Source organism: Lissotriton vulgaris, chromosome 1_1 (genome assembly GCF_964263255.1).
Source record: "Lissotriton vulgaris chromosome 1_1, aLisVul1.2, whole genome shotgun sequence".
Lineage (NCBI taxonomy): Eukaryota > Metazoa > Chordata > Amphibia > Caudata > Salamandridae > Lissotriton > Lissotriton vulgaris.
Genome location: NC_141685.1, coordinates 2,113,012,292 through 2,113,035,828, shown reverse-complemented (window position 1 = coordinate 2,113,035,828; position 23,537 = coordinate 2,113,012,292). Strand labels below are relative to the sequence as shown.

The 23,537-nt window shown below is 45.5% G+C and overlaps 1 protein-coding gene across 2 annotated transcripts in view; it reads right to left on the bottom strand.

Annotated features, from left to right (window-relative positions):
- The window catches only part of TSPAN9 (tetraspanin 9), a 998,831-nt gene that overhangs the window by 871,897 nt on the left and 103,397 nt on the right, over positions 1-23,537 (bottom strand). Inside the window, exon 2 of one of the 2 annotated variants that reach the window (XM_086921536.1) lies at positions 9,412-9,451. The exons of the other annotated variant lie outside the window; for it this stretch is intronic. The gene's annotated coding sequence lies outside the window, so the exon portion shown is untranslated. The remainder of the gene's footprint in view (positions 1-9,411; positions 9,452-23,537) is intronic. 2 annotated transcript variants of the gene reach the window in all.

Below are 23,537 nucleotides of genomic sequence, written 5' to 3'. Positions count from 1 at the left end.
GGAGAGGGAGAGAGGGAGAAGGAGAGAGGGAGAGGGAGAGGGAGAGGAAGGGGAGAGGGGGAGAGGGAGAGGAAGAGAGAGAGAGAGAGAGAGAGAGAGTGAGGGAGAGGGAGAGGGAGAGGGGGAGATGGGGAGAGGGAGAGAGAGAGGGAGGGGGAGGGGGGGGGAGGGGGAGAGGGAGAGGGAGAGAAAGAGAGAGAGAGAGAGAGAGAGAGAGAGAGAGAGAGAGAGAGAGAGAGAGAGAGAGAGGGGAGAGGGCAGAATGGCTGCACTCAATAGCCACTGAGAATGGTCAACGGCAATCCTTTCAAGCCACTGAGAATGGTCAACGGCAGTCGCTTCAAGACACTGAGAATGGTCAACAGCAGTCCCTTAAAGCCACTGCGAATGGTCAACAGCAGTCCCTTAAAGCCACTGTGAAGGGTCAACGGCAGTCCCTTCAAGCCACTGTGAAGGGTCAACGGCTGTCCCTTCAAGCCACTGCGAATGGTCAATGGCAGTCCCTTCAAGCCACTGCATATGGTCAACAGCAGTCCCTTCAGGACACTGTGAAGGGTCAACGGCAGTCCCTTCAAGCCACTGCGTATGGTTAACTGCAGTCTCTTTAAGACACTGTGAATGGTCAACGGCAGTCCCTTCAGACTCCTGTGAATGGTCAACGGCAGTCCCTTCAGACTGCTGTGAATGGTCAACGGCAGTCCCTTCAAGACACTGTGAATGGTCAGCGACAGTCCATAAGTAACAAATACAGAGTGGATGGAGGACATGGCTGGAGGAGGTGAACTATGCCCAGAGCCCGCTGTGAGCAGCCTAAGGCCTTACGGTTCACTCTGGGGGCACAGGGCTGGTATAAAGGGCTACGTTAAAAGACTCATTTATTCGCAGCGCACTGTACACAGGCAATCTGTTATGGTCAAGGTAGTAGTGGAGGAAAATGTGATGGCCCTATTTGGGAGAAACACCGAGCTGTGGAGTGAGCACTGGTGGCCTGCTAAGCTGAGCTGTGCACCCATCCCCAAACATGTGGTAAAATATTTGGGTGTGTGGGTAGATTCCGCCCTTAGCTTTCAGACACAAACAAAGAAAGTAGCAGGAACATGTTTTGGCATTCTACGGGGGCTCAAACCAGTGCTGGGGTTCTTCGACCCGGACATGAGGCAGTTGGTTGTCCAGGCATCCATTCTGGCTAGATTAGATTACGCCAACTCACTCTACTTGGGAATTAATAAGGTGGAAATTACAAGACTGCAAAGGGTCCAGAACGCTGCAGCCGGAGCCTTGTTAGGTCTACCCAGGACATGCCCCACTTCCAGTACTCTCAGTCAGCTACATTGGTTGCCTGTGGAGTTCAAGACTCATTGCATGTCTTTTAAAATCTTAAATCTTTCCTCTCCGGACATCTTGGCCAATCTGCTTACACTTTACACTCTCTCCCGCCAACTCCGGTCTATGGGCCAGCATTAGGCGGTTGTTCCGTGGGCGAGGAGGGTTCGCGCTGGTTGACGCTCCTTTTGTGTAAAGGCAGCCAGACTTTGAAATGTGCTCCCCACTGCCATTCGTAGTATGGAAAACTACCTGGCTTTCCATAAGGCTATCAAAACACCCCTCTTTCCTCTACTATAGACTGTTGTATGTTGTCTATTGTTCTGCTGTTTTTTGTTTCAGTGCTGGGACGCCCCTTTGCCAGGGCAGCTGTGCGCTATATAAAACTGCATAGCATTGCATAGCATAGAAAATTGAACTAAAGTTGCTTTTTTGTCTCAGGAGTTACAGTCTCCAATTTTTCTAAAAACTTTGAATTGTGTACTTGATTTTGTCTCACAAACATATTAGATGCTGGATTTGATATTAGTCAAGGTAGGTACGAATTATATTCTGCATGCATATTTCATTACACTGCAGAAAGGCTACACTTAAATTAGCATTTCATATTATTTTCATGCAAACCATTGAAATTCACAGGCACTCATATCAGGAGAATGCTTCCCAACTCTGAAAACTATCACATAGTATTTTAGACAGTGTCAAACAGTTCAGTTCAGAAGACAATAATGTATGGGTTGATCGTTTCATCTCTTCAGGACTCCAATGCATGAGATGGATCCATTCCAAGAGAGGGTGTTATGCAGTGGCATGTGTCTTTCCCAGTTCCCCTCCCTACCCTGTGTACTTAGGAGAGGCTTTTTTCCTCCTTAGAACACCAGGTGGTCGAGAAGGAACAGCATCATCTTTCAGATAGCTCCAAAGTGGAACTGTGGGTCTAACAGGCCTCAACCTGCATGGCTGGTATAACTAAAGTGGTATGTTTCCAACTTCAAACTGCACTGTACTATCTCTGTAATCGGAGGTTTAGTCTACTGTGTGTACGCTGCTGCCCTGAGGGATAGCAGTGTTGCTTAAGTCTTGAGTTTGTGAGGTTTTTTATTTTTCCTCCATGCCTCTTCCAACTAGATGCTCAATAATATTATAAGTCCGATAATTAACTAGAAAATGCTGAATAGGTTTATGAAAGAAAGAGTATTTGAAGAAGATGCAAAATGCATTATGATATTTTGAATTATAGGAAAACATGTCAAATTGTTTATCTAGATGATTCTTTTTTTTAAATAATAAAACTGCAGGTTTTTTTTACAGCAATTGTGACGAAAAATGAACAGTTAAAATGTTTTAAAGTTATCTTGGGGTGAACCCCTCTCCAAAGAATCCAGGCGAAGGATCTTGCTTGCTTGGCACACCTTGAAAGTACTAGAATATTTTATGAGCCAACTTTGAAAAATGCTCTGCAAAAAGAAACATTTAGCCCATTTTCTTCAAAATATTCTCTACTAAAGAAACCCTACAATTCTCTTTGGAATTGGTTGATATTGTTCACATTTAGTGGTAGAATTTAAAAGTTTCATTCATTCCCCACCACTCTGAAGTCGAAAGGTTGCCCATACATTGAGACAGCATTCTTTATCTTTATAGATGTGTTTTATTCCATTTCAAAATAGTATTTCAAAACAGCATTTGAAGCAAAGGAGTAAGAAGGCAATTTTAACATTGGTATGCGCCGAACAGCCTGCCAGTGTAACAGAAGTCTTTACCCTCTGCCAACCCAATCTTGAGATGCCTCCATTTTAGTGGGGCGCATTTTCGCAAAAGTGCATCTACTAATGTGGTGAAATCACTTTTTCGACACTGTAATACTGGCCGGCCACCACGTCATGGCAGCCAGTTGGGATTTTTTGTTGGTTTTACAAGCGAATCCTCAAAGTCAGGGTTTATGTCAGAAATGCAAAAACCATGGCCCTGATATGCAGGTACTTTTCTCCCTTACAATGGGGCTATTGGACATTTTTGAATCTTGGTTATCATGCTTTGAATGGCAGTCCTAGGAAAGAAAAATATGTGTGTCTTGGTATCCTCGAAGTGAGGGGGCTATCAGGCAATAGAGCCTCGGATGGTTCAACATTTGGAAACCACTTGTTGGATACCTACTGATTCCACCACCACTCAACGAGGCACGGCAACTGATTTATAACAGAGCTCAAGACTCACCAACCACTAAAGAAGGTCCTAAGCTATCTGACAAAGATCACAGCTCATTAAAGAGTTGGGTTTTAAACTCTTTCACATTGCTGCATGGTAACAGTCTCACCAAACGTGAAGCCCTTGAAAGCCACTCCTCTTTTGAGTCACTTTTACCAATTGTGCAGGGGCGGAACCTCCATTTGAGCGGAGGAGCATCGCCCCACAAGACCCTGAGCTACATTTTTAGGTCGAGCCTATCCCATTCCGCAGGAATCGATAGGGGAGAATTTTAGTGTGCAAAATAGGTTCTCAAACCATCGGGCGGATTTAAGACAGTTCACGTGAAATCACGTGAACACAAGCACGCGCATTTCCCCAAATCAAAGCCATCAGCCTCCCTCCCACAGGCTTCCCCAGCGTACGCAGTGCGCACTGGCCTCACTTCTCCTCCCCCCTAATTGCTTTCACTTTCACGGCCGCCAGGCCGTGAGCTACTTCAAAGGGTTCCGCTGCCCCGCCCCCTGCTTCACGGACGCTTCTCAGGCCACCAGCCTGCCCAATACTTGGGTTTCATGGCCCGCTTTGGCTTTCTAAAAAAAAAATGCTCTCATTCACCGCCTGTTACAGCTCTACTTATATTATAGGAGTATTTCCTTTTAATAGTATATTCTCCTCTTTCCGTGTGACATCAAAGAGGAAGCTGCGAGGTTTCATGGCCCACTTTGGCTTTCTAAAAAACACGTTCATTCACCGCCTGTTACAGCTCTACCAGCCTGCCCAATACTTGTTTTTTTGCAATTTGTTTTATGTATTTGCAGTTTTGATATAGAGCAAATTGAACTCGAAGCTATTGGAATGCTTGACATGGCACCAGTTACATTACACAAGGAAACATTCACTTTTTTGTACGCACTGGAAGATAACGGGATTTGCCCAGAATCACAGGGTGTCAAGGCAAGCCGACGCCGAGATTAGAACCTGGATTCCCACACTCAGAAGTCCCAGCCCAGGCCGTGATGTCACATTCTCTCCCCGTGGCCAAAACTTCACAAGCCCGTGTGACATCAAAGAGGAAGCTGCGAGGTTTCATGGCCCACTTTGGGTTTCTAAAAAAAAAGCGCTCATTCACCGCCTGTTACAGCTCTACTTATATTATAGGAGTGTTTCCTTTTAATAGTATACTCTCCTCTTTCCGCTTGCCCTTTGTAATTGTAAACGTACGCATGGGGCTCCGTTACTTTATAATGAACATTGAACAAAGAGCATGCAGGGTGCCAGCTCGTACGGGGAGGAGGGGGGACAGAGAATATTTCTTGTGGCGTGTGCTTCAAGCACAGAGCCCTAGCCGCCCGAGTCTTTATTTCGGGTACTATACAAGAGCAACCCTTGAAATAAATAAATAACGCTCAGGAAAAATAAACCAAATTGTCCAATACATTAACAGTACACAAACAGGGATAAATGTGTGGAGGAGGCTTGATTGAAATATTTATATTAAAAAAACACACACACACCAGCATCAAACGTCTTGTGAGACTAACAAAAGACGAGGGTTTTGGAGGGGCAAGACTTCAGGGATGGGCTGCTGGTGTGTTTGTGGTCACCTGGTGCAGATACTGTTTTCCAGCACTGCCTGAAGTCAAGGGAAAGGCCCGCGGGGTCATCAAAGCCCAAACTGCCTGTTTTTCTTCCCCCATCTCTACCTCTGCCTTACCCCCAATGTGAGCAAAGACTAATCCTATTTAACTTATTCAGCAGTTTGTGCAGGGTGTAATCAGCATCTCCATCTGCCTCCCACCTCCACCTCTCCCACTCACCAGTGACCGTGGACCCCACCCACTGGTCAGCATGAAGTCCCAGCCCAGGCCGTGATGTCACATTCTCTCCCCGTGGCCAAAATTTCACAAGCCCGTGTGACATCAAAGAGGAAGCTGCGAGGTTTCATGGCCCGCTTTGGCTTTCTAAAAAACGCGCTCATTCACCGCCTGTTACAGCTCTACCAGCCTGCCCAATACTTGTTTTTTATTTTTCAGCACCCCGTCCCGAACTAAGTGTCAGGACAGAGTCCAGTGCTGCCGAGTGGCAGCAGCAAAGAGCTGAGCGCTGTAAAATAGGCATGTCCCTTTAGCCAGCTGTCTTGCGACGGCCAGCTAGAAATGCGCATTTTAAACTTCTCTAACCCAGCTCCCTTAGACAGCTCAGTTAGAGAAAGCGCAGGCCTGCAGTGCTCTTGAGAGCGCTGAGTGAGGCCGCTCTCTTCACTCCTGGCGCTGCTCGCATGCTGTGAGAGTAGTGCCAGGATTGGGGAGTGCAGTTTCCTGGTTTCGGAGAAGACACCAGAGGGAGAAGGGCACCGCACTGCAACCAAGAAAGGTAATTTGATTTTATTTTTTTGTTTTCCTTGGGTGCCCCTTCTCCCACCACCCTCAGTACGTCAGCCGCCAATGCGATTATGAACACTTGTGAATACTTGCGCTGCTCTGTGGTTTGTGCTGCATTGTACAGATGGGAGACCACTGAGCGTGAAAGTAGATGACAAGCCAGAGAGAGGAACAGATGCCCACTACCAGAGTGTAACAAAACTGTGGGATGCGCCCACAAAGACATAGCCTTTCATTCATCTAAGCCTCCTCCTCATTTCAGTGAAAAATTATGGCAAATATGGTAGGAGTGACATTTGGGATACGCATATTTTGCCATTGCCAGCTGTCTATGGCACTACATTGTGCCTTATGGTCTGATATAAGCTTATATATGATATATGCTTCATGGGACAGGAATATGCCATCGCAGCCACTCAATAGATAGCTCTAAATAAAGTACACTGCAATCACAAAAAAAGTGTTCTTTCTGAGATGCAAAGTATACTCAATAATAAACTCACCGCTTTATTATCGGAGGTGTTTGCAAGCTGGTAGGAAATGACAAACCTTATGAATATAAATGAGATTATTTTATCTTGTGCATTTGAAATACGAGGGGAATATCCTACAAGATCTGGTGTATCGACTCCCTGTGGGTTTGGATTACAGAAACTAGAATAATAGGAATGGAGAGTGTAGCCTCCGAAACAGAGGTGGAAGCCACCGTACAGATGTGGTTTACACATTTACAGTTTGAGGCACAAGAAGATGAATTGTTAAAATTCACACTTTGTAGAGAAGTGTCAAAGCAGAAACTAAAATTTAGGACGCCAGCGTAAGGTAAAGTTAAGCAACTAGCCCAGATTTGCTCCCTTGTCAAAAGGTTTCTAACTAAACATCGGCACAGACCAGTACCCGGCAGTAATAGTGGGGTGGCGGAGTATTGAAAAATAAATTTAAAAGGGGGGAAATAAATAAAATCACTTATCTTCCCGGGGCCCGCCTCTCCTCTGTCCTCTTCGGTCAGCGAAGCAGGAAGCACCCAGGCTCCCGATTCCCTTAGCCAGTTACGATGCTGCCTTATAGCAGCGCTGTGATTGGTCTGAGTGCCATGGTTTGGCACGCAGACAGGGAGTGGGAGCCTGGGCGTGAACCATCTCAGGCTGTGCATTACAGCCGGTGGAGAACATGCAAAGTGCGCATGACTGTTCGGCGAGCCCAAGATGGCTGGCCAAACCGTCATGCGTGCTTTAGAGAGTGCTCCCCACTCCTACCCCTGCTCTGCAGGAAGCACTGCTCCGCTCGCACCTTTACATAGCCAATAATGAAAAATAAAATAATAATAACATTGTTATTATAATTTTATTTTTCCTGTGGGGCGACGCTGCTCTGCCTTAGCGGAAGAGCCGCCCCAGGCAAAGACAGAGAAATAAAATGAATATGGCGGTCAAAGTACACCTGAAATAGACTTTATTCAACTCAAAGTAAAATGTTGACATTTATGTGGCCAATTACAGGGCAAAATAGGCCAGTCCCAAAAGAGAATTGAGAGATCTTCAGGAACTACAGTCCACACTACAGTTAACTAACACTTGTTTACATTTGACATACAGATTATTTTTGGCTCTGCCATCTCTGAAACTTTGTTTGAAGGTGCCCATCAATGACGTGTAATTTCAATGATGGGAGGATTCCTGCTGTAAAGTGCTGTCCTGGTTTAGTAGATTTTAGGAAATGCAAACCACCCTGCCCTGGTAATCAATGATACAGGCTCTTTTTAGCAAGAACTCTGATGAGTACCTTGGTTGCCAAATAAGCAGGCTCAGGCTTCATACATTAAACAAAGAAGCACTGGGTTTGGGGAACCCATCCATTTGTAACCATCAAATTACCACCGGCCCAGCCCATCCTGTAACAGTTTAGAATAGGCTAGATAGAGAAATCATAAACTGCTCAGAACATTTCTTTTTATATATTTTGATCACATATGCCTTTATATTATAAAGTTTATAATTCATTACACAGCAAAAAATATTTGATGAAAAAAATTGCATTGGAACAAATCTTGTTTGTCTCTGAAAGCGGTTTTAGACACTCAAAGCAGGAACACTTGTCATCATTTTTTGGAAAAGAAGTAATTGCTTTTCCGTGCCCTTTAATACTCTACTTTCAGGTATTTTGTCGTAAAGTCCTGGCAAGATAAACTATTGGCAACCCTACTTGCTCCATTTGTAGAGTGAGAAGAAAGCACTTTTTCTAAAGTGAGAACAGGTGACATGGAATCCTTAGAGATTCAATCGTCGAGTGTCACTTGGAATTCATACTTGGAAGGTATTCCTCAGGATATGATAGGGACCGTCCTGCTATGTGCTGGGGACGGAGAAAACATAGACCTTTTTCTTTCATGTTCATGCTTGTTTAATGACGCAGAAAAAAATGCATCACTGGTTTTACTGCTTGGCTTTACCTTTAGAATTTAACACAAGCACTAAAGAAAGATTTCCCAGCCATGCAAGAGCAGTTACTCATTAACACTTCAAGCCTATTCCAGAATCATCAGGTTCCAAATACAGTATGTCGTAGCTGCAGGAAAGGTCTTCAGATGAATGGATGAGGGGCGAGCTCACAGGCGACAATATCAAACTTGTATCTCTGCATTCTAGTCAGGGCTTCAACATTCCTATACCGCCCTTAACTACAAAGCTCCGCCTAGAGTACACACACCATCACTCCATGCATCAACACATTCTCTCAGCTGCACTCACCATTCTACATCTAAACACTTATAGGCCAAGACACCATACCATTGCTCAAGCTCGCAGATGCTACCAGACAGACATGCCCGAGCCATACCTACAAATGCGTCGTTCAAAAGGAAACATTACAGTGATACCATGAAGCCAGACGTGGGTCCTGTGCCCTCCATGCCACTGGAGTCAAGCTAGTCGGGGTGATACCCCAAAACCAGTCCCAGGATGCTTGTTTCTGGGCCAGGGTGGACGTGGATTGGCAGTTCAGGCTGGTCTGTTCCCATTGGGTGCAGGGTCAAGACTGATTTGCATATGACTGGGTCCAACCTGGAATGGCATGGTGAGCAAAACAACGATAGATTTAGGCCCAGAGCTCTGTATTGGGGGTGAATGGTTTACATTTTTCAGCATTCTGTCCATCAATTGTTCTTTTTGCAGGATGCCCTGGACATCCTTACGGCCATAAATAATGTGGCACATGCAAATATAGAATTTCTGAAGTCATCCAGAAAAAACATACTATGAGAATAAAAGGGATGAATGATTTTGTAAAGTGCACGCAACAACACGATCTTTCGGTAATCGTACAAAATAAACCTAGAATGTTCTTTAAACGTGTGTCGGGTATATGTTCACATTATGGCCAGAAGATGTAAGACTGACGGAAACACGTGCACACGACTCTTGGTCAATAGCCATCACCCTCACAACGTGTGGCTTCATTTCCGGTTTGCTGCACACACACACATACCGATCCACTAACACAATGAAGTGGTCCTTCTTACCGTCTGCTGTCCGCGTGGTCTAACGTTACAACACTTGGCCCTAAAAGAAACAAGAAAAGAAACATTGCATCAGCAACGGCTGCAGAGAACCGAGTCTGCAGAATAGATTCATGTGCAGGAATGAAAATTATGGGCAGAAGATTGGCACAGCCTAGCAGTGCGCATACTAAACGTGGCAGCATGCACCGCCCAGTGCAAGAGGCCTTTCCCTGGCATATTGGTGTTCCAAATGTCCACCTTTACAAGCTATGACATGCCATTTCCTCTAAAACAGCGGCCGGGTGAACAATTATTTAGTTGTACTTCGAAAAGAAGAATTTGCATTTTGGTGGTGTTAAATTTAAAACTGATTCACAAATCATGCCCACTCGTGCTAGTGCTTGCCTACTGTATCGGAAACAGAAGGGCTGTGTGCGAGAGCTTACCCCCAACAGAGACACAGCAACCTCATAAGTCTTTAGGGTGGCAAGGTGCAAAGTAGAGGTAAACAAGACCATAGCAGACACAGGCCTCACAGACCTGCCACTGTCGGTCCCTCCCGCTCCATATGCAAGGTAGCCCACAGCTCATCACCACGTACCCAAGTGACTGGACCTATATAATCAGCCACCTCTATAATTCCCTGATCTGGTGTTCAAGGTCAAACTCTAAAAGAGTGGCAAAGAGACAGCTTTAGATGCTTTTTCAAGGCTCATATAATAACGAATGATAACTAAAAATACCTGCTACATACATAGGGGGGCACTGAATCGGAATTCTGCGTCGATTGGTCTCTTCAACTGCCATTCACATTCTGCTTCTGCCTTCCATTGGTGTGCACCATGGAGCTGTGGCCCAATCCACGTCAGCCACTGGCTGTCTTTCACTGGAAGTGGTGGCACTTGCCTGCTCATAATTGCACACCCACTTCAAAAGAAGTGCACTTCGGGCTCAGGGCTGCCGGGACAATGGATAACTTTGGCAACTTTTTTATTTTCAGTTCTTTTATTTTTCCTTACCTTTGTGTTTTTAAACTATGTCTTCAAGTTACACGAATTCAAACTTATAGAACCTTTACTATGGGATAGTAAAAATCATATTTTTCTGTGTTGTGCATCAAAACAAAAAGAGCAGCTCTATAACTGTTCAATGACGTCAGCATGCCAGGACGAATCAGGGCTTTTCCATTCAAATTATATGCACTTGTTTCTTTTTTCACATTTAAGCTTTTCATTGCAAGCATATTGCTGCCGCTTCAGACATCAGGGTTTTAAAAACTTTTTTTCTATTTTAGTGCATGTGCTTTCAATAGAAATTTAGAAAATGGCCTTGCACCAGCTGGCAATCCTAGTTAGCCAAGCAGTTTAGTCTGTAAAAGTGGCACTCAATGCCAAGTGGCACCACTCTGTTCCCAGAAATGAGCAACAATATGCAGTCCCCTTATTTGGGTAAACAAAATGTCTTGTGTTCATTTTCAGCATAATGTCACAGCCATTATAAAAGCACATCTATTTTTTGGTTTAAACAATTCCATCGATGCAGCATCACACCGTTAGCTGATTCCATTTGTGTAAAACTCCCTGACGGATGAAAAATCGGTAAACTGTTAACGACTACCAAAATGGTTTTAGAAATGCTCTACAAATCACTATTTCGAAATGGTGCGCTATGGGCGTCGTTTCCAAACAGCGATTCGATAACCTATATACCAATGGCTTGTGACTGCAATTTCAATCATAGACTAGTGATAAGTTATTGACTCGTAAATTGGTGTGGCAATTAATGAGCAAAAGGAAGGGGGCCCTTGTGGATCCATTTATTTTTCGAATTAGAGCACAAATTTCACTCCCAACACTCTCTGAATCAACCCCCATAACCTTTTTTTAAAAAAAAAAACATATCAAAACTGCTCTATTTTTTTTTACGGATATTGGGCTATTTAAAAAAACACCAGAGATTTCTTTATTGAAAAGCAATCACAGGGATGATGGTCTGCTGAACCTTGCAGCCAACTAGCCCTGATCATGACCAATCATAGAGTCGAAAATTAAGACCTGCCTAATTAACCTTAATTAGGCAGAGTAGTCTGTGACTCGCTACGACTCCTTTTTTGCTTAACAATCTAACAGTACACAGGTCAGTTCACAAAATGAGAGACCAGTTCAAAAAAGTAGTCACTTATTGTGAGCACTTTTTGCGACCAGATAGTTAGTATATCTGGCCCTTCAACAATATAGAAACATTATACAAAGGTCTGTCTCAACGACATATAACCAACTGCCTTGTAAAAATCCTGCAAAGCATTCTTATGCACAAAAGCTAGCATGGCTCCTGCAGCAATGATGGCACGGGCTATAGGTTTAATCTGTAATGAATGTTTGTGTATGCTTGTAACATTCTAAGCGTGAGCTGGAGGCTCCTGTGCGAGTGAGAGTCCATGTTGTGGACACCATTACAGGACCTAAAAGCTTAGTCCCAGTATCCTGAACATTAAAAAAGTATATGGTATTAGGGGGTAGGTTAGGAGTACCCTGGACCGGGAATCATCCTTTACAACGCAACTTTTACCACGCAGTGCCTTTACATCGCAACTTTTACAACGCAAACCATTACAGCGCATTGCGCTGGGGGGAGCTCTAGGATAGGGAATAGATTTATTTTACTATCCAACACCTTCCCTACTATCCACGGCGACTGGAGTTGGACTAGTAAATTAAACTATTCACTTTCCAGCACCCTTCAACACTATGCATTGTAAAGGCATGCGTTGTAAAACTTGCGATGTAAAAGCATGCGTGGTAAAAGCATACGTTGTAATGTCATACATCCCCCTGGACCTTGTGTAAAGGGGAGTCCCAGAGATCCCGCCGCAGGCCCAAATTTGAAAGCACAACCCCCTTACGCCTGTGAATCCTGCAAAAGTTCAGGGGCCTGTGCTGACTGCTGTCGGATCAGAAACCTATTTAAAAAAAACAAGGTGGCATGAGTGCCTGTGGTGGGTTAGCCATTTACAAGCAGTTGGCCCTGTGGCTAACCCACACGGCGCATGGTCAAAGGCCATGATTGGCCGGATGGTCGCCTGCCTTCAGGAAGTTAGACACAGGCCAGGACGCCAGCCCCATGCCAGCCAGAGGCGTATGGAAGGGTGACCACCTGAGCGGGGTTGGGCACAGGTGGGAGAGTTGTATAGTTACATACAGTAGTACATACAGAAGTAAAATATTACTTTACATTAAGAAACTCACTGACAAAATGAAGGTTAAAGTAACATTATTGTTACGTATGGGAAGAATATCTTACTTTACATAAAAAAAACTTTGAAAATCACTGAAAAAACAAAGGTCAAAGTGACATTATACTCGGGTGAAAATATCATTTTTAAGATAACAGTTAAACAAAACAAAACACTTCAATTCACCAATTAAAGTTAACTAAAGTAACTGTAACTCATGCCCTTGCTTATGACCTCACATAATACAGCACTCATCACATGTTCTATGACATCATAGATGACATCACTGTGAATGGCAGGGGTGCGAGTTACAGTTACTTCAGTAGAACGTGACTTTAACCTTTTTTTTTTAACTTGGAAATTCACTGCAAAAAACAAAGTATAGCGAGAGTCTTATCTTACATAAATATACTGTCACTTTAGCCTTTATTTTACTCAGTGAGCATATGTACATATATACGCACACTAATATATATAAATATATGCTCACTGAGTAAAAGAAAGACTAAAGTGGCGGTATTACATATATTTCTATCCCTTCACGTCACTTTCCAATCGGTGGACGTCAGGACACAGACAACATTACTGCATGCAAAAACATTTTCTTTATTTAATCACGATCCACCACGACGCGTTTCGGCCAAGCCTGGCCTTGATCACATGATGCAGCTACAGTAATTACAAGACCATTTTAAGTGCCCAGTGCTTGCTAGTGAACTTGAAATAGAAAACTGACTATATTTATGATGCACATTTGAACAAATGTCCATTTGTTAGTCAGGTACAATTTTAAATACTATTATTGATTTCAAATCTATTACCATTCTAAATATCTTCCCTAAATTGGAATAAGGATAAAAGCAATCAATTCATGATATACACACAAGAACAATCCGACTTAAGATCAACATGACGTGCAAAATAATGAGATGTGCATGATCATGCAATGTGCAAAATACACAATTCATGGTAAATAGGTATATAATATCCTAAATATAGCATACATTGTGTACAAATTAACAGATCTCAATTCCTGATTACTGGATTTGTGCACATCATGTAGTTGTCAATCATGTGACTATCATGTCCTGCTCAGTAACATGGAACATTGAGTTTGCCTTATGTTATTGTATCTAGACTATTGTGTTGCCACTTAAATAGCATAACAAGTATCTGACCCAACATAACATCATAATATGGCTCGTGTAGGCAGTGTCACAGTACGAAGCCGCTTCATCAGTCTGTTAAAAGTGCAAAACAGTGCTTAGTGCCCCCTTAGCGGCACTGTAAACAAGCATTAGAAATGCAATAGGTCTCGCAGCATTAGAGTTAGTGCTTTTGGAATTGTTTATGGGTTTTTTTGTAAATCTTTAGCATGAGGTTGAGGGTGAGTGAGGGTGAGGGGTTGAGGGTGAGTGAGGGTGAGGCTGAGGGGTTGAGGGTGAGGGTGAGTGAGGGTGAGTGAGGGGTTGAGGGTGAGGGGTTGAGGGTGAGTGAGGGTGCGGGGTTGAGGGTGGGTGAGGGGTTGAGGGTGAGTGAGGGTGAGGGTGAGTGAGTGAGGGTGAGGGTGAGGGTGAGTGAGGGTGAGTGAGGGTGAGGGTGAGTGAGTGAGGGTGAGTGAGTGAGGGTGAGTGGGGGTGAGTGAGGGTGAGTGTGGGTGAGTGAGGGTGAGTGTGGGTGAGGGATTGAGGGTGAGGGATTGAGGGTGAGGGGGTGAGGGTGAGTGAGGGTGAGGGGTTGAGGGTGAGTGAGGGTGAGGGAGGGTGAGGGGTTGAGGGTGAGGGGTTGAGGGTGAGTGGGGGTGAGTGAGGGTGAGGGGTTGAGGGTGAGTGAGGGTGAAGGTGAGTGAGGGTGTGGGTGAGTGAGTGAGGGTGAGTGAGAGTGAGGGTGAGTGAGAGTGAGGGTGAGGGTGAGTGAGAGTGAGAGTGAGGGTGAGGGTGAGTGAGAGTGAGGGTGAGGGTGAGTGAGAGTGAGGGTGAGTGAGAGTGAGGGTGAGTGAGTGAGAGTGAGGGTGAGTGAGTGAGAGTGAGTGAGAGTGGGTGAGGGTGGGTGAGGGTGAGTGAGGGTGAGGGTGAGTGAGGGTGAGTGAGGGTGAGTGAGGGTGAGGGTGGGTGAGGGTGAGGGTGGGTGAGGGAGGGTGAGTGAGAGTGAGGGTGAGTGAGGGTGAGTGAGAGTGAGTGAGGGTGAGGGTGGGTGAGGGTGGGTGAGGGTGAGGGTGGGTGAGTGAGGGTGGGTGAGGGTGAGTGAGGGTGAGAGAGTGAGGGTGAGAGAGTGAGGGTGAGTGAGAGTGAGGGTGAGTGAGAGTGAGGGTGAGTGAGGGTGAGTGAGGGTGAGTGAGGGTGAGGGTGAGTGAGAGTGAGTGAGGGTGAGGGTGGGTGAGGGTGAGTGAGGGTGAGTGAGGGTGAGTGAGGGTGAGTGAGGGTGAGAGAGTGAGGGTGAGTGAGGGTGAGAGAGTGAGGGTGAGTGAGGGTGAGTGAGGGTGAGTGAGGGTGAGTGAGGGTGAGTGAGGGAGGGTGAGGGAGGGTGAGGGAGGGTGAGGGAGGGTGAGGGTGAGGGTGAGGGAGGGAGGGTGAGTGAGGGAGGGTGAGGGAGGGTGAGGGTGAGGGTGAGTGAGAGTGAGGGTGAGTGAGAGGGTGGGTGAGTGAGGGTGGGTGAGGGTGAGTGAGAGTGAGTGAGGGTGGGTGAGGGTGAGTGAGGGTGAGTGAGGGTGAGTGAGAGTGAGAGTGAGGGTGAGGGTGAGTGAGAGTGAGTGAGGGTGGGTGAGGGTGAGTGAGGGTGAGTGAGGGTGAGTGAGGGTGGGTGAGGGTGGGTGAGGGTGAGGGTGAGAGAGTGAGGGTGAGTGAGAGTGAGTGAGGGTGAGTGAGGGTGAGTGAGGGTGAGTGAGGGTGAGTGAGGGTGAGTGAGGGTGAGTGAGGGCGAGTGAGGGCGAGTGAGGGTGAGTGATGGTGTGGGTGAGGGGTTGAGGGTGAGTGAGGGTGAGGGGTTGAGGGTGAGTGAGGGTGAGGGTGAGTAAAGGGTGGGTTTTGACATGTGTGGTTTTAAGCTAGTAGGTGGGACATCATTTTTAAAGGAAAATTTGCTGAGAGCTAACCAAGTGGACGAAGAATTCGAGCAAGATCGTTGGCACTAGCTGGAGGGATTTGATAATTTAGTTACTACCTTGTTTCATGTCCAGTTCTGTGGTTTATCTGTAAACCTATTGCACTCTGGGAGTTGTAGTCTGGGTTTACTTAGATATTCAACCAATTGCACTGCACGCCTTGAAATGATACGTGTAGTTTTTAAGAGCCAAGACCAGGGATGGAACATGGATTCTTGCTGAAATGGAGTGAGGTTGGAACCCTAGCGGCATAAGAGGAAGTCCTCACCGGGGTATGTCGATGCTGCTGGATCTGAGCAGTCGCATTTATGAAACCAGTGCTGCATGGGGTGGAGACATGGGGGACCACAGCGTGGGGACTGAGCATGTTTGAGAATCTATGAAGTGGTCAGCAGCGGCATTTGGAGGTGGTGACTGTAGGAGAGGACTCTCACTGAAGGCCATGGAGCAGTTAAGGTGGACAAGGAGGTTATCATGGTTGGCGTGCCCGGGGTGGAGAGACGAGGCATGTGAGAGGGCTCTTCGTCCATGGACTGGCCGGGGGAGAGCAGCCGGAGGGAAGAGAGGGGAGGGGGGAGGAGAGCGAAAGGATCGGAGACACGGCGGGTAAAATAAAAAAAAAAAAAGCCGGAGGGAAGAGAGGGGAGGGGGGAGGAGAAATGCGACACGGCGGGAAGGGGAGGGGGCGGAGCGGGTCAAATAAACAAAAAACAAGCTGGAGGGAAGAGAGGGGAGGGGGGAGGAGAAGTGCGACAGGGGAAATGCGAGACGGCGGGAAGGGGAGGGGGCGGAGCGGGTCTGTGCAGGGGAAGCTGCCTCGGGCTGGGGGTGCTAGGAGAGGAGGAGGGGGGAGGAGACCTTGGAAGCAGAATCTGTTACAGCTTACTGTGTGGGGTGCGGACGGAAATTAAAGTGGGGTCAGAAAGGGAATTGTCAGTTTTCACTATTTGGGAGTGTTCTGAGGGGTAGGATTGGTACCATTTCACAATGCTTTCCTACTTGCGCATCCTGTTTTTAAGAGTGTCCAGAAGAATTTGGTGGCCGGTGATGATGTTTAACATGGCAGTTAGGTCTAATAAAAAAATGACGTCAGTGGCTTTTTTTAAAAGGTGCGGAGTGTGTCATTGGTCACCATTAGTGCTGCCAGTTTTGTACATGGTTTGGACCAAGCTTCGATTTTTAAGGGTGGGTTTTGACATGATGGCGGTGACTCATGGCTGCAGGGCTCTGGAGTGAGAATTGAAGCGGGGCAATTGTGGTGACTCCGCGATCGCTGCTGTGGTGAAGGCTCCGCGCCCGTGCTGCCAGATGATTTCTTCCTGCTCGCTGAGGAACGCCTAACACCCCCGCGCTAGATTGCTGCGCAGCCGAGGATTACCCAGGGCAAAGCTGCGGAGAGCTGTAACGGCGCATACGGGGTAGACGCTGCTGGCCTCGGTTTGGCGGTCTTAAAGAGTAGCCACTATACACCCCTGATAGCCGTGTAGATTGCTGGGCTGCGCGAAACAACGTGGAGCGTTACGGCGGCCTGTGCTCATCTGGCGAGACAAGACAGCGAGCAGGTCAGGGTCTGTGACCCGCGTGGGAGAGTGCCGGATGATCCAGCCGAGTGCACCAAAATCGTGTGAGTATAGTGGATTCAACAGCGGAGCAGATATCCTCGGCGCCGGTACCGGAGCTGAAAACCAGCGCTTACCTGGGCACCGGTAGGCAGAGTACCGAGAGGCTGCATTAGAGGTGATTGGCGTACTGCTGCAGCCTGGCTTCTGTCGGCATACGGAGAGAGTGAGAGTGTCTGGGGGTGCGTGCCTCTAATTGCACAAACGGTTGATACAGTGGCAAACACTGTGGCCACGTGAGAGAGGCGCGGAAACTACTGCGGTGCATATCCTCGGTCTTTGACAGAGTACTCACACGCCGGTGGACCATGCGGTGCAGCCTACGAGGAGATTGCTGGCGGACCGCCTGTGCTGCTGTTTGAATGTTTGCCACAGTCACATCGTAATCTTCTGGTGTCCTGGTCAATGTGACTGTCTGCAGGCAGGGGAGGAGAGGAGGAGGGGGGAGGAGAGTAGGGGAGGCACGGCGGGAAGGGGAGGGGGCGGAACGGGGGCGGAGAGGGGAGAGAGAGAGTAGGCAAGGGTAAACAAACACGGACGTGCACGCGCCCGTGACTTTTAAGGTCAATGCGCATGCGCATAAGCTTAATGCGCATTGACCTTAAAAGTCACGGGCACTGCAAGGAATCGCCACGATTCCTTGCAGTGTTGCCAAAGAGTGGATAACTCGCAATACTCTCGCCTTGCTCGATGCGCATGCGCATCGACAGGCGAGACCTAAAACGGCAACTAAAAACAATACATTTATAAATATGTGCCAAGCTAAGCAGCAGACTCTATAATAGCGATTATAGATATTAATATCGAAAAATCCCTCATATTACTGTGGGGATAATGCAATGGTGCTATCATCAAGCACCTATATGAAACTATGAAAGGCCGCATAATGTGGAATACAGAAACCAAATTGACAAACATGCGTATGTCATTGGCTTAGAGGCAGGTATACAAATCCTCACTGGTAATGAGCCCATTGGGAGTCTTGGTGTCTAGATGTATTTAGTTTCTAATTTTCTTAATGCAGCTTCCCTATTATCCCCTCGCTTTGACCTAGGAATTGTATCTAGTACATAGTACTTGAGGTGAGTCAGGTTGCTGTCATGAAAATCTTTTAAAAATGGCGGGCAACTGGATAAGTCGGATCAAAGTTTGTCATTGCACAAATATGTTGCAAGATCCGCTTGTGAACTTGTAATTTAATGCAACCAGCATATCGTAACCCGCATGTACATTCCTACACATAAATGGCATATTCTGTTTTGCAAGTGAGGAATTTGCTGATCTTAATGGCCTATTGTGGAAGGGAGTGTGGTATTGCGAGATGTTAAAGCCTAATAGGCATGCCCTGCAAGAGTTGCATTTCAAAAATCCCTTTCTCCATGTAAGCCAAGTGTCCCCCCCGCACCCCTTCTGAGATTTCCAGACTGCTCTTTACAAGGACATTGCTCATGGAGGTGGCTCTTCTAAATGTAATCTGTGGCGATTTAGGAAGTTGAGGGCATATACCAGGATCCCTGAGAACTATAGGTCAGTTTTTCCTGCTCTACTTGAGAGGAGGCTGTTGCCGGTAGGTATAGTTAGGGAAAAGTATTTTTTGACTTGTCTATATCTTTGGTGCCATTTGACGAATCTTCGCGAACATTTCCAAAACAAATGCCCTGGTGAATCTTGTTGCACCATCTGTCCAGGGCTAATGTAGGATTATTGGTGCAGCATTCCATCCATTACTTTTTTTCTATGTTTTCCGAATAGATCTCCTGAAGCATTGTCCTTTGGTAGATGGTAGGAGTGATGACCGAACTGCAGATTCTGCTGTGCAGGCCGAAGGGAACTCTTTAGGTGACGTCCAATCTTATGGGTTCTCGACTCCAATCACATTTAGATAAAGGATATATGAATCTTACCTACAGTTTACATTAGAGAACAGTGAAGTGAAAGTCATTACCTCCTCATCTGTCTTCCTCGTCGCAGTCCTTACGTGAGTATAGATCTTCCCTATGTTATTCTAAAATAAAAACTTATTAAAACTTAAATTTCTTAAACAAAAAAAAAACATTTGTCTGCTCACTCTTCAGCTCCCTAGCTAAAATAAAGCAAGGAGCCACCCTCATTATTTTCACTTTTTGTTCTGTCTCGTGCATGCCTGCATTTCGAGTCTTCAATAAGGCAGGAAGGATAATGTTAACAATCAAATTGTTTTTTAATTTCAGATTCAAAAATTAGGCCTTCTTTAGCCGCCTTATTATTGTTCTCACAGTTTGTTATATGCCTACTGAATTAAGACTCTGCTTTCAGGTATGAGCCTGTTTATGGAGTTTCTGTGGGTCAGATGTCCTTTGAATTTCCAACTCCCTTAAGCGATCAAGGTGGCGCAGCTGCGGTTTGCTCTGAAAACGGTCTTAGATGTGGCAGTAGTTATAAGCCCGTTCTCCTCCGCTGAGCGATCGGGAGGTCCAGGATCAGTGCTCTGAAGGCTGTTTACCTGTCCTTGATATTGTGGTGATTCCACAAGATTTGCCACCTGTAGGTGATACTTGGGGGCATATGAACAATGGGATTGTGCCATCAGACATCACTTTTTTGACGTTCTGGTGGCGCAATGCCTTGCACCACATTTACAAAGCGGCGTTAAGCCACTTTGCATGGTTTATCGGCACTTTGTAAATATGGTACCCTTTCACGCAGGTATCTGCATGAAAGGGACGTACAATGTTGCTGTGGGCATTTCACTGCAACACCAATTGCTTTTTGACATTGCCCCAGATTTAAGGGATTTGGAAATCTGAGGCAGCACCACAAACCAATGCCATGCAAAAGCAGGCTAAGCTTGGCGCAATGAGGAGAAATACTTTCATTTCTCCTCGTTTTTGCTTTAACTATGTGTGCTGCAGAAAAGAGCAAACCATGTTTTTGTTCACGAAGGTATCCCTTCATGCACAAAAACAATCATTAAATAATGATGATTTGCTTGTAGGTGTGCTGTAGAATGCAGCACAGGCACCCCTGCACTATGGCGCCAGGGTGTCTGTGTTGGCGCTAGGCAGCTATTATTAGTGGCAGCGCTGGAAAACACGGGGGTGCGCCATACTCTTGTAAATACAATGTATCCCTGCGTTTTGAAAATGGCGCGTGCTGCAAAATTTGCTGCTGCGCCTTTTCCTTGTACATACCCCTTAGTTACTAAGTAGTAGAGATACAGAAAGCACTGCAGATGCTCAGCAAGAACGCCATCATGGAGCATCACTAGAAAAATGCAAAACACCATAATGTTTATTAGGATACCTCAAGAGAGACTTTTCAACAAGAAAGCATGCATTTGGTGGAATGTTACAGTCCTTGTAAAATCAAGCGCTGGAAGCTGCTGAGGGACAGCATCCACCTAAGAGCAGCAGTGTTGAGAATTCCCTTGATTATGATACAGCTATTTGGGAAGGAAGCCGAACAAAGGGGAACATAAACATGTAGGGATGAACTTAACTGAAGTAATGCAAAACCAGCACAATAAATTAGAATGTCCTGCCTCCTTTGCCGTAGAAAATGAAGGGGATTAATTTTTTTACACAATACCACAAAACAGAATGAAAATCCTGATCTGAACATAATGCTGAAGTAAAGTTTCGGCAAGATAAAAGGAGGTTGGAAAACTAAGCTTTTATTGAAAATATCGACTTCGAGAAAGAATTCCCACCTGTACTTCACTCTAATTTCTTGATGGTTGGGTGGACTATGCAGTCACAGTAGACAATAAGGAGGACCATTAACCCCTTAAGCGCTGCCATCGGCCAACGGTGGTCACGAGCACTACCTTGTCAGTGCTGCGCAAGACCGTTGGCCGACGGGCCAGCGCTCGTTATTCGAACGTTCAGCACTGGGTGTTGAACGTTCGACGCAGCCAAGGAGTTAAAAGAGCCATCGCTTACTCAAGACAAGTACACAGTGCGGTCCATGTACACAGTGCAGTCTCTACTGCTCGATGTCCAGTTACTACCAGAAGAGAGGCATCATGGTATGGATGGCAGTTCCCAAATGTCTGATGAAGCAGCAGGTCAGATTCCCGTCGCACATTCCCTTTGGCTGCAAATGTGCCTGGGCTGGAGCGTTTGGATCTTCAGTATCTTCATCAGCTGTAAGATGTCACATCTGAAGGAGGGCCTGGAAAGCAGGCAACTCTAGAGCACCCCGCTGGGTAATTTTCCTTTTACCGGGCCTAAGTTGTTTGGTTGGTTCCTAGATCGAGGAACTGGTGAAAAGAAATCACATGAAGATCCCAATTATTGGCTACTGTTCACTCCTCAGATAGAAGCCATGGATTCAGTTTCCACAGATAAGTTGGTGCTCCTAATTCTAAAGGATGTAGCCATCCATTTAAAGTTTGGGCCGGGAAGGTCCCCATGCTGAGAGGTCATCGCTCCAGCTGGTCTTCTCACTTGTCAAACCTCACCCAGCCAATTCAAGACTATGCAGGAGACTTAAAAAAATTAACAACACCTACAAAGCCTCTTTTTCAGACTCTTGGGTTCTCGGAATAATCAGATCAGGCAACCACATCAGATTCCTAGAGAATCCAGGAGATTATTTTCTTTCAACGCCAACCACACGGTGTCCTCTTCATTTTTAGGGTCTCTATCAGGGAATTTAGGACTTAATCAACAAGGGAGCAGTACATTTAAAGTGCAGAAGAAATATCTTGTCCACTTTTCAGTTAATTTCATTAGGAATATTGTGCCTCTCTGATTAAATGGGTTTTCCTACTCCCCCAAGTGGATAAACAACTTGTAAAACTGATAAATAAAATGGCACCTTAAAATGTGTTCATTTTTGTGTTTCTTCTTCGCTATAAGTGAGTAGAAAATCAAACAAAAGAATAGTTCTGATTGCTGTTCAGTCTTAAGCATAATATGGATGAATTATGGTTCCTTCAAGTATCACAATTGTATTGCTAATTTGACTGTACTGTCAATATGTGTTTTGTCCAGTGACTGTCTGACATGGATGGGCTTTCTCATGCTGTGAGAAATCAAGGCATTAAGGTATGTTTAGAATAAGGACACTAACCATATACGGTTGGGATAATATAAATTATTATGTAGTCCTTTATGAAGTCTAGTGGGTGATGTAGTACATATGCGGTGTATCACTTTTGATTCAGCTCAAAAGTATGGGACAGACCACATATAATGTAAACCACACCACAAGAAAGACTACGCAGCCATTTACTTACCCTAGTGTCCCTATTTACCTATGAATCTAAGTTGCAATGAAGAAGAACCTTTGACACATTAGATTCAGTTTCGTCAACATTTCTTACTTTTAAAGTGTTTTTTCTTCAGGATGTAGAGGGTGGATTTTGTGCCATGGTTTACCATAAGCCCCAAATTAGAGTTTTCGCAGACAGAGGTATTCTCAGACAAGATCCTTCTTATTTCCCTAAGGTCCTATCTTCATTTTATCTGTCTCAGGATTTAGAAGGTAATAGAACAGTTGTGGAAGCTCTAAGGATGAAGAAGCCTGACGGCATACACTAAACTTTATCTATTTAAATGCCCAGAACATCTATTTTTCTGTTAGGTAGATACTCTTTTTGTTACTTTTGGCTTAGTTAACAAAAGTCATTCACAATCTGTAGCAACTCAGAGTCGCCGAGTCCACAGGAATATTTCTTAGACGTACGACAAGGTGGGAGTTGATCTTACTGCACACATTGAGGGCCCTTGAACTAGAGGCATTTCTACTTCTTGAGCACCCTTCAAGAGGGCTGCTACCAAGGATAGTTGTGTAGCAGCCCCAGGAGTTTTCTAACACAGATCTATCAATTACTACAGACTATGCATGTTGTGGCTACATGCTTTTGGTCACCGTAAATAAGAATTCTGCCTTTAAAAAAGATGAAAGGCATATGTAAACAAAAATAAAGAGCTGTAAAAGAAGTTGCCACTGTGTTTCACATAAGTTGTGACTACATTTCTTTTAGCTTTTAAAAATAATGTTCTCTTCAAGTGGCCAATTTGTTTCTTAAGGTCTGGGATAAGGAAAATAGACAAGGAGGTACTGCTTGAATTAGTTGCCTCATCATACTCCTACAGTCCTTCCTTCCTGTCTGAAGGGTGTTAAATAAGAAATTGACCAGCGGTTTATAAATCAGGTTGGTAATCAGGAAATAATAAGGGCAACTTCTTATTTTACACAAGCTAAGAAG